The sequence below is a fragment of the Cibotium barometz genome, chromosome 60, assembly GCF_041138505.1.
Source record: "Cibotium barometz isolate CiBa-2024 chromosome 60, ASM4113850v1, whole genome shotgun sequence".
In the NCBI taxonomy this organism is placed as follows: Eukaryota; Viridiplantae; Streptophyta; class Polypodiopsida; order Cyatheales; family Cibotiaceae; genus Cibotium; species Cibotium barometz.
Window position 1 is genome coordinate 36,263,996 of NC_141105.1, and position 10,627 is coordinate 36,274,622.

The window sequence follows — 10,627 nt, forward strand, 5'->3', positions numbered from 1 at the left end:
CTTGCTCGTCTAGTCGGCCACGCGTTGTAGAGTGCTTGTGTGTGTGTGTGTGTGTGTGTGTGTGTGAGAGAGAGAGAGAGAGAGAGAGAGAGAGAGAGAGAGAGAGTATGCAAGAAATAAAGATATATTAATGTCTTCAAAATTCCCAGAGGGTCAATGAGATTAAGAAGGAAGAACGATGTTTCTGTCATGAATAGTGAACAAGGAAAAGAACAAACTGCGCAAAACTAGCAACATAAGCAAAAGTATCCAAATGTCTATGAGGGGTCTAAAGTGTACAATACAACCATGAATTGATTATGCCATGTATTAAAGATAAAATGATATAGCAAAAAAAGAGTACATGCATGAATAAAACAATGTCACAACGCATCCATGTAGTAGTAATGACCAAGCTAAAAGAAAGAGAGGACTTGGCATCTTAAGCCAGTAAGGGATCAATGTCCCCCCCCTATGCAATTGCGACCTTCTACAAACTCTCTATAGGCACTACCTTTGATAAGGATCTCTAGAATATAGAGCGATCTTGTGTAGATGAGTTGTTTTGGTTGTTTTGCATGTCATAATTGGAGTACTCTCCAATGTAACTCTTGGGAGGCGTCATGGTCAAGGTATACACGATGGTGTGCGTTGCTTGGTTTGTTTATTGATGTCATTCTACTTTGGGAACTCGTGTGATTATCGTGGAGTGTCTCCAATTGGGTTTGATTGAAAGAAACTAATGATAGGTGGTCATGAAGGGCCTTGGGTCTAGGAAAACTCTATATAGGTGGTCTCTATGTCAATGCAACTCCAATAGGTAGTCTTAGGCAATGTTGGTCTTGAAAATCATGACTTGAGGATGGGCCAAAACCATCCGTGAAGAGACACCGAGCCTATCTCTTGTCTCATAGTACACCAATGTTTGTCTTGAGCTTCCAAGTGGACTAGTTGATCCTATTCTTTTTCGCAACACCTTTTGGTATCTAAGTCTTTGCTTTTAGGTGATAGGAAGAGACTTGGATTTGATCACTATTCATATGGCATGTGGTGTTTGAATACATAGCAGGGCTCCTAAATGAAGCCATCATATGTAATCCACCAAAAGGCTCTCGGTAGAACTAGAACTTTGTGGTGGGTGGTGTGAATTTGTAGTTAGAGAAGTGAATGGGTCGGCTAGTGTCATGCTTTGTGAGGGGTAATAGTGGTGCATCAAGATTGTAGTGGGACAATGGTAGGTGGTCCATGTGGGCCCCCAAGAAACTATCGTGTAGTCTTGTCATGCCACATGTCCCTAGCCACTATTGCTTGGACAACTCCAATGCAAGTGTGGGGAGTTGGTGTTTGTCCATTGGTAGCCATTATCTCCAAAAGTGCATTAACAACTAGGGGCGTTGCTCCAAATCCTGCATGAATGATGGGACGGGACATTGATGGTTTGCTACCATTGTGTGGAATTGTAGTGCTACCACTGTGTTGAATTCAATATACTGTGTCGAATTCGATATATCGAATTTGATTAACATATCAAACACTATGTCATAGTGTTATACAACAAGTGTCCTTATAGCCTCTTTGATAAATTTGATATCAATAATATGGCATTTGTATATAGTAGGATAGAGATCAAATTATAAGTTGGAGAGGATCTTGGGTAGCCAGGTAATGCTCCTCTATCTCTATTTCCCTAGTCTTGCATAGCATGCATACCCTCTTCTTTGACGAAATCTGATAACCCAATCAAAGCCTTGATTGGATATTGTTAACCCACTCTTAATAGGTTACCAAAGTAATGCCTCTTTGTCTCTATCTCCCTACTATTGCACATCATGCATATCCTCTTCTATGATGGAATTCTGTTAATCTAGTTAACGCCTTGACTTGGTCAGTGGTGGGAGTCAATGGTCAACAAGGGGAGAAATCATTGGAAAGGCCAAGGATACAAGGACCAACAACCAAGGGACAAGACAATATATGTAGAAGTCAAAGCTTTAGGAAAGAGATTAAGAACATGGGTAGCATCTAACTCATGGATGGGTACCGAAGATGGTTCCACATGGTGAAAAGCGTCAATACTAAGGTCAACTATGTTGATTAAAGGTGGCTTGAAGCTCTACATTAGGCACCAGTGATGGCACTAGGGTGTGTGCAAGGATGTGCATAGGTCTCATTTGTTGAAGTAAAACGCTATAGATTAGACTAGGAAATATGTAAGTTATTGGACAAGTGAACGCCTTTAATTTTTGTTGTATATAGGTCAAATTTCAAAGCTCAATAGACATTTACATGCTATTTTGAGCTTGGGAGCTCTTTTTATCTCTTCTCTTTTGTTGATGTTATTGTTTTCATGCTTGTGTGTTCTTTCTTTTACCCTCATATTTTCATGGTACTTTTGAGCTTTTAGGATTTCATATTGTAGCTCGTGTGTGTGTGTGTGTGTGTGTGTGCGTGCGTGCTTGAGGGAAGTGGTGCTGGATAAAGGTTGAAGCTTACGGGAGTGTGAAACGCCATGCGTTTCCCTTGAGTACGTGAATTCCTTGAGGACTAAAATCTCACATTAGGTTGGAGTGAATTGTGCGGAGTGAATGAAATAGGAGATTTGAGAGGAAGTGATACATAAGTGAAAAGAAGAGGCCACCTACATAATTTGTGGAGAAGGAAAGCGAACTTAGGTGAAACGCTCTAAAAGTCCATTGGGGGAGAATGCACTCTTGCAACAATGCAAAGCTAATATGAAGCAAGCTCAAGAAAGGATGAGATATCATGCTAATGCTCATTTGAGACCATTGGATTTCATGGAGGGTGATTGGGTTTTCTTGAGGGTTTTCCCAATGCTTTTGTATATACGCCCATTATCTTCTAGGGCTGGTGATCTTTCATTTTTGGCACTCATAATACACTACAGTGTTGTGCTCAAGCTTCCTCATCTTCTTGAAGTTGTGTGTGCATTCCTGCAACCCTAATTCCAACAATTGGTATCAGAGCAGGCTTCCTCCTCCCGGGCAGCATCACCGGCACCTGCCGCTTCATCTCCTCCGATTGCGACGAGGTTTCACGAGCGTCTGCAGGTTAGTATATGCCGTGGGAAAGCCCGTAGGGCTGGTTCGTTTCAGAATTTTGATCTGAAGTCATTTCGCCCTCCGTTTTTGCATTCCAAGTACTGCGCAGGCAAAATCGTCCTACTGTGCAGATTTTCTGTCAAGATTAAAATCTGCAGGACAGGTGCCCATTCGTCTGTTTTGGGCTGTGCTACATAGCACAGGTCGATTTTATACAGGTTTACCTCTTACAGACAGCATTTACATCTAGTAGTACAGTCATTGGCCATGGCTGACAACAATGATGTATTCCGCATGTTGGCTGCTGAGGATAAGTTGGATGGCACCAACTATCCATTGTGGGCATATATGATGCGACATGTATTGGTAGCAAAGGGGTTATGGAACATTGTGCAGGGTATTGATGCACGTCCTATTGTGGCTGGGAATGCTGCAAACACATCAGAAACAGGTACTGTTGATGATGGTGCAGGCACAAGTGCTGTAGCAGCTGTTCGAGAACCACCACTTTCAGCAGAGCAGATTCGTTGGGATGGTAGAGATGCGCAGGCTCATGCCTTGATTGCGCTGTCTGTCAAACGTACCATTATCCCACATATTCGCTCCTGCAGGACTTCTAAGGATGCTTGGGATGTACTTGCCACATTGTATCAGGCAAGAAATGAGGCTCGTGTTGCTTACCTCCGAAAACAGTTGGAGAGTGAGCATATGAACGAAGGTGATTCTATGGATAGCTTTTTGACAAAGATCAAGGATTTCAAAGAGCAGCTCATTTCTGCAGATGAAATCCTGTCAGACAGTTCACTTGTGCAGACTGTTTTGAATGGTCTACCAGATTCTTATCAGGGTTTTGCTTCCACTCTTCGCTTGATGATGAAAGGCAATCCCAATGCCTTATCATTTGAGGAGTTAGTTTCTGTTTTGCTGCAAGAAGACCAGTCAAGGCAAAATAGGAATATTATGCGTGTCGCAGATCAAGCTTTCGTTGCTAGTCAGAGAAGCGGGAAAGGTAAAGCTGGCTTTTCTTCTAGTAAGCAGAAATCTGCAAATGCTGCGCAACCAAAGAAGGAAGACAAAGATGAGAAGAAGGGTGACAAACAGAAGACATTTTGCAAGTACTGTAAGGGAAATGATCATGTCATCAAAGCGTGTCCTAAGCTGGCTGCGAAAGAGGCTAAGAAGAAAGAGGCTGGTATGGCTGTTGTTTGCAGATGCCTCTCCTTCTAACAATGAATCTGCTAATGTTGTGCTAGATACAGAATGGGCATTCAATGCGCAGTGCAGTTATGACCCATCTTTGCATGACACATGTATGTCTGCAGTAGATTCAGATGTATGGTACTTTGACAGTGGTGCCACTAAGCATATCACCTCGCAGCGCAGTTTATTCACTTTCCTTGAGTCTGCTCCCACAGGGAATACTGTCACTTGTGCCAATAACTCCTCTTATCCCGTTGAAGGAGTTGGACAGATTGTGCTGAATGTTGCAAATGGCAACACCTTTACACTTTTTGATGCATTGTATGTGCCAGGGATCAAAAAGAATCTGCTGTCAGTCTCCGCATTTGCCAAAACAGGTTTGGTTGTAAAATTTGTGGATGACAGATGTACTGTTCATGATCTCTCTTGTGGTGACAACATTGTAGCATCTGGTTCACTATGTCGAGGGCTGTATAAGCTCAATATGGATGGCAAATGTGTAGAGGATTCAGCATGTGCTATTATGGATACGCAGGCTATTTCAGATGCAAAACTGTGGCATGCACGTTTTGGTCATCTGAATTTTGCAAGTTTGCTGCGCCTGCAGAAATCTGAAATGGTGTCTTCTTTGCCTAAGCTTGAGGCACCTGTCAAGCATGTTTGTGAGGGCTGCATATTGGGTAAAATGCAGCGTGCTTCCTTTCCCAAAGATGGATCAGTGAGAGCTGAACGCAGATTGCAGCTTGTTCACAGTGATGTTTGTGGTCCCATGCAAACTCCATCATTTGGAAACTACCTTTACTTCGTGACTTTCATTGATGATTTTACCAGGCATGCATGGGTATATCCTTTGAAGGCAAAGTCCGAAGTGTTTTTGTGCTTCAAACAGTTTTTGGTTATGGCTGAAAATGTGTCAGAAAGTAAGATGGGCACCCTCCGTTCAGATCGAGGGGGGGAGTATATGTCTTCAGAATTTAATGCATTTCTGGCTGAGCGTGGGATAAAACACCAATGTACAGTGCCGTATACACCACAGCAAAATGGTGTGGCTGAGAGAAAAAACAGGTCTCTCATGGAAATGGCAAGATGTATGGTTAAGAGTCAAAGTCTACCACATAGTTTTTGGCTTGAGGCTGTCATGTGTGCCACTTATGTACTAAACAGGTGTCCCACCAAAGCATTACAGGTTGTCACTCCATATGAGGCTTGGCATAGCCGCAAGCCATCTGTTGGCCATTTACGTGTTTTTGGTTGCCTGGCATATGCATTAGTGCCTGTGCAACATCGCAGAAAATTGGATGACAAAGCTGTCAAATGTATTTTTGTTGGATATAGTGCTGAGAGCAAAGGCTATCGTTTGTATCATCCACAGACAAAGCGCATTTTGGTTAGCCGTGATGTTGTATTTGTGGAAGATGCAGTTCAGCCCTTGGTTTCATGTACTAAGGAGACAGATATCAGCTCACGTGATGTCTATGATACACTGTTGCCTCTTTTCAGTGGTGCACAGTCAAGTGCAATACCTCATGAGGCAGTTTTTCAGCCTATGCAGGTTTTAAATGATGGCACAGATCAGCCTATATCTGATGCAGATGTGCATGATGCACTTGAGGATGAGAGACAAGAGATTGAGGGCTCTAGGAACATGCCTAGATGGCTGGTGCAGACTTTGCGTGACAGCAAGTTGGATGCACCTTTGTCTAGTCGCACTCGTTCTGGCTCTCATGGTGCCTCTTATGCGTCAGATTGTTATGCATTGGCTGTTTCTAGTATGTGCGATGAAAGTGAGCCTGTTTCATTTGATGAGGCACAAAGTTCAGAAAATTGGATGGCTGCTATGCAAGCAGAATACGATGCTATTATGAAGAATAGTACATGGTCTTTATGTGACTTGCCCCCTGGCAAGAAGGCCATTGGCACTAAGTGGGTATACAAATTGAAGCGTAAGCCTGATGGCACAGTGGATCGCCATAAGGCTAGGCTTGTTGCAAAAGGTTATGCTCAAGAGAAGGGCATTGATTTTGATGAGACTTTTGCTCCCACATGTCGTATGACCACTGTTCGTAGCATCTGTGCATTAGCAGCTCATAATGGTTGGAATGTACATCAGCTGGACATAAAGACTGCGTTCTTAAATGGAGATTTGCATGAGGAGGTGTATGTATCGCAGCCTCGTGGTTTTGTTCAAAGAGGGCAGGAAAACAAAGTGTGCAGGTTAAAAAAGGCTTTATATGGTTTAAAGCAAGCTCCACGAGCTTGGTATGAAAAAATACATGCATATTTGACTGCACATGGGTTTCAGAATAGTCCAACAGAAAGCACTTTGTATGTTAAACGTGTGGATGGTGTACATCTAATCATTGCTCTCTATGTCGATGACATGCTGCTCACAGGACCAAATGAGAGTCATATTGCTGATTTTAAGGCTGATTTGAATGCCTCTTTTGAGATGTCAGAATTGGGGCATTTGCATCATTATTTGGGGATACAATTTAAGCAGTGTGATGGAGGTATTGCTTTGTGTCAGACAAAGTATATTGAAACATTGTTGCGGAGATTTGGCCTTGAAGACTGCAAGCCTATTGCTACTCCAATGGAGACAGGTTTGAAGTTGAGTCTTCATGATGCTGGAGATCACTTTGATGTCACACTCTATCAGACAGCTGTTGGTTGCCTCATTTATGTATGCATTACGAGGCCAGACATTCAGTTTGCAGTCTCACAGGTGAGCAGATTTATGCACAGCCCAGGCATTAAGCATTGGCAAGCAGTGAAGCGTATCTTTCGCTATTTGAGTGGTACTCGGCATCTTGGGTTGTTTTATCCCAAGGGGGGATCATTGCCGCCAGATTTACATGCTTTTTCAGATTCTGACTGGGCTGGTTGTTATGACACACGCGTGTCCACGAGTGGTTTTTGCTTCATGCTTGGAAGCTCATGCATATCATGGTTGAGCAAGAAGCAGCCTACTGTGGCCACTTCTAGTTGTGAAGCTGAGTACAGGGCAGCTTTCACAGCTACGGTTGAGTGTGTGTGGCTCAGACGCCTTATGGCTGATTTGGGTGTTGGGTAGCCATCTGCCACCACCCTCTTCACTGACAGTCAGAGCGCATTGGCAGTTGCGCGGAACCCAGTGTTCCATGCTCGTACGAAGCACATTGAGGTGCACTACCATTATGTCAGGGAGAGACTCTCTGCAGGAGAGATCAGTTTGGCTTATGTGCCAACACAGGATAACCTTGCAGACCTTTTCACAAAGGCTCTGCCTCGTGAGAAGTTCGAAGCTTTTCGCAAAGCTTTGGGCTTACTCCCTTTTGTGGATTCGTCCACATAGCTAGACACTTCCCTATACATGAGTGCTAGCTCTTGTTCACCGCATCACTCCAGGGGGGATTTGTTACCATATTATAGTAGTGATGTGTGTGAACACACTTAGGACCGCCGGGGCACTTTTTCCCTCACTAGGAGGTTTTTTCCCCCGTGCATTGTATATACGCCCATTATCTTCTAGGGCTGGTGATCTTTCATTTTTGGCACTCATAATACACTACAGTGTTGTGCTCAAGCTTCCTCATCTTCTTGAAGTTGTGTGTGCATTCCTGCAACCCTAATTCCAACAGCTTTGTTCCTTATGGTTCTTGGAGAAAGAGTAGACGCAAGGGAGCATGGAAGGAGAAAGGAGAAGAAGTACTCTCGACAAATGCGAGCTATTGGATGGCTAGGATTGCTCTCAAGTACCATATTTATCACATTTTAAGGAGGGATCACACTCAACAACCTTCCATTAAGATTCACGTGATGCATAGGTAACAAGATTTTGGCCCAGCAAGAGCTAAGAGCAATTACTAATTTTAAATAATTAAAAAATTTAAGATGGCCTACCATAAAAAGAAATGAAAAGAAAGAAAGTATTAATATTAGTTTATGAAGAAAAGAGAGAAAGAGAAAGGAAAAGAAAGTAACTAAATGACTAAAGAGAGAGTAATGAAAAGAAAGTAATTAAATAACTAAATGAAATAACAGAATGAAAAGAGAGAGAGAGAGAGAGAGAGAGAGAGAGAGAGAGAGAGAGAGAGAGAGAGAAATGAAATGATATATTAACGTCTTCAGAAGCCAAAATGACCTATGAGACCAAAAAGGGTATAACAATTGGTGGATCTCATACAATGTCTGTGTAAGAAAAGCTAAAAACAACTAAACAACTAACTGAAATTGAAACAGCTATGAGGAAAAGTAAGGTACTAGGAGCTCCTAATGGATAACATCTGGGAGGAAAACTCCAACAACAAAGGTAAGCATCATACACATCACTATCCAAAGATGTCTCTCATCGGTCGATGGCGGATATCCTCAATGTCTCTCATCGGTCGATGGTGGATATCCTCAATGTCCTCCATGGTGAGTACTCTGACTGGACGTCTCCCATGCCGTGCTAGTATGGTCCTGATCCTCTATTGTAGTCTCCGCCGGTGTCGAGATGGGCCTCTCATCTTGGGGCGCCTGGACCGCCCCAGCTCGATAGCCCAATCAATTACTGTACCTCTGGTGCGGCTATACTCTGGGGCTAGCTGCAATGCCTGCTGGCCTGACTGCTCAATCTCTGGTCGAAAGAAGTCTGTAATCTGCCTCTGTAGCCCCTCCCTCTCAAGAGACCCTCTCTATGTCCACGCAGCTCCAGCAAGTATAATCTGAGGCATCTCTGATCCTGGTATCTCATGACGCTAGAAAGTGGTCCAAAACCCTATCTGAACAAGCAGTGAAAACGGCCTCGTATCTCATAATATACTGGACGGTGACATATGTAATGTAACTCTGTCTCTGGCTCCATTTGGCACAGCTGCCAAATCTTGGCCTCAGCTGGTACTCTTCTGAATCTGCCAGTCTCAATCTAGCTGGTGTGAGGATGTGCACATCTGACCAATAGCACACCGTACCCCATGAGAAAGATGAGTATCCATGTAGCTGGGTCGAATCACAAACCCATCCTCCGTGAGCTAGAGAAGATGATCTCTATAGAAAGCCATCTTCGTACCAAGCTCGTGTGTCGACTGTACCATGTCCTCCTAGTGTTGTCCAGCTGAGTCAAGTCCTGTGCCTAATAAGTCTGGTAATCTTTTAACCCTCAATAAACCCCTTCCTTTGCAATGATAAAATACCTCGAGAGTTCCCCTAGAGAATAACCGACCTATGACAAGGCATCATGTTTTTTCCTTAGGGAAAAATATGAAACCAAACACTAAGGCCTTTGCCGATTTGTAGGCCAATAGAGGAAGATTTTTAAATAAAATAGTTAAAAAATTTAAGATGGCCTGCCATAAAAAGAAATAAAAAGAAAGAAAGTATTAATATTAGTTTATGAAGAAAATAGAGAAAGAGAAAGGAAAAGAAAATAACTAAATAACTAAAGAGAGAGAAATGAAAAGAAAGTAATTCTAAATGAAATGACGAAATGAAAAGATAGAGAGAAAGATGGGACATAAATAATGATAATCCTCAATAATCCCCTTCCTTGCAATGATAAAATACCCTCAGGAGCTCCCCTACAGAATCACTAACCCATGACAAGGCAACATGTTTTTTCCTTAGGGAAAAATATGAAACCAAACACTAAGGCCTTTACTGACTGGCAAGCCAAAAAGAGGACTTAATGGCTTCACACATCCCAAGGTTGTTAACCATTTCCAAGCACATGGAGAAGTATTAAGGCTAGAGTGATGCACTAAAGTACCTAGAACATTTTGAGACTACATACATGATGGTCATGTATAGGTTCAATAATGTCCTTGTAGTAGTTGAAAGAAAGAAAACCATGCAAATCAATGTGTCTAAGCAAATTCTATTACCAAAAAGTAAATTTTCTAATTGGAATGTCTCATAGAGATATATGGATGCATCATGTCCTTCATTATCTGATTTTCAGACTCTGTCTATGTCTATCCACACATGATAATCAGACAAGCTCATATCAACTTTGTAAACATCTCATGAGAAAGCCATAAAGGAAACAACTTCTTATAAAATAATTAAGGAAGTTGTTGGACAATTATGAATCTTCGCTTGCTAAGTTAGTCAATAATCATCCAAATGTCATTAGTAATCCAACCACAAAATCTAAATGTCATTATTCCCTCTAAAGGTTCATGGTAATCTAACCACAAAATCCATAGAAACACTTGCCAATTCTTATCATGTATTTTGAATGAATATAACAAGCTTAGCTTCATTGACTCAGCATTGTTGACATTTACAAACATATTCTTTAACATTAGCTTTCAACTTTGGCCAAAAACATCTATTTTGACCAAGTGCACCAAATGCTTAGTTCTCCAATACCCTAGCAGAAGGGCATGTCATGAATCACAAATAAGATACCACGTGTACATAGACCT